The following is a 1,422-nucleotide window of genomic DNA, read 5'->3' as shown; positions in this document are numbered from 1 at the left end:
AATTCGATTTAAAAGGGCTGTTTCGGTAACAAATTTCTTTGGTGATTTCATCCTTCCCCAAATACGAAGGGATTTCAAACGCCCAAACAATCATGAGGAATAACACACCTCAAATAAATTATTTTTATGAAACAAAGAGAAAACCAGACATGGCAAGATAATCCATTTTATCACAATGATATAGCCATGAATTTTCTTGAAGAACACAACTAAAGCATGGATTTAAACCCACAAATCCAATTTAAAACTGAAAGCAATCAAAGCTTGGATTTTGGCAACTAGCAACCATTTTCATAGCAACAAGAAAGAACAATTTGGGTAAACCCTACCTTCATACGCAATCCTGGAATGGCTGAAGGAGAGCCCACACCTCAGATCCAGCAAAATTCCTTCCCCCAAAACCCCCAAAATTTCTTTCCAACCAAAATCTTCTCCAAAAATGTCCATCCTCCAAAATTTCCCCAATTTTGGGTTATATGGAAGAGTTTATTTTTGGGAATTAAAATTTTATTAAAAAAATAATTCTTCAAAATTTAATTCCTTTCTAGCTATACAACAAATTAAACTTGCCTTTCAATTCCAAAAATCGATTTCCTCATTCAACTGAAACTTAATCTTTCTGATTTAATAATCCAACAAAATGCAATTGAATCTATCGCAATAAAATACAAAGCTTTCCTTTTCAACAGCATATATAAAATGCATTAAATATTCAAGATCAGTCATTTAATCGAATTCACTCCCAATTAAAAATGAGCAATCCAAATCAACGAAAATCGCATAACAAAATTCTGATTAATCGAGTCCATTAATCTCTAATGCACAAATACATATTTAATCAAGATAATTACTAAGGACTAATAATCAATTTAACCAAACACACCAAGCACGCAAAACGAGAAGGTCAACCAAACAGACGACTCGCAAACCCAAACAAACAGGATTACCGACGACGACTGGCGATGCTCACTTGAGCACGACTAAGGTCAACTAGGGTCTTACGACCACCTAATCCAACTCTAAGGATTAAAAAGGTACACTCAAACCTGCAATTCAGGTGAAGAAGAACCTCGCACTCATGCGGCGTTGTACCTGAAATTTCCTGCAACCAAGAGCCATACATGCATACATATATAAAATTTAATGAAAGCGTTAGCTCAATATTAATACCACGAAATAGGAACACTAAACAACTTGCATACTACTAGTGTGAAAACCACATCAATAGCTATACGTTAAATCAAACATCTGACAATAATCATTATATTAAGATAACTAATCAAGATTAAACCAAGGTTAGAGATTGATTAGGGCAGGGGTACTACATATAGTTAATTTCACTTATATTACATGTGTAAAATATAATGTGAATCCAAACTGATGCACTTGCCACTTTGATATTTCTATCTTAATATTATTATT

This window comes from Cryptomeria japonica, chromosome 7, assembly GCF_030272615.1.
Source record: "Cryptomeria japonica chromosome 7, Sugi_1.0, whole genome shotgun sequence".
Lineage (NCBI taxonomy): Eukaryota > Viridiplantae > Streptophyta > Pinopsida > Cupressales > Cupressaceae > Cryptomeria > Cryptomeria japonica.
The sequence above is the reverse complement of the archived record's forward strand: the minus strand, read 5'-3'. Positions refer to the sequence as shown.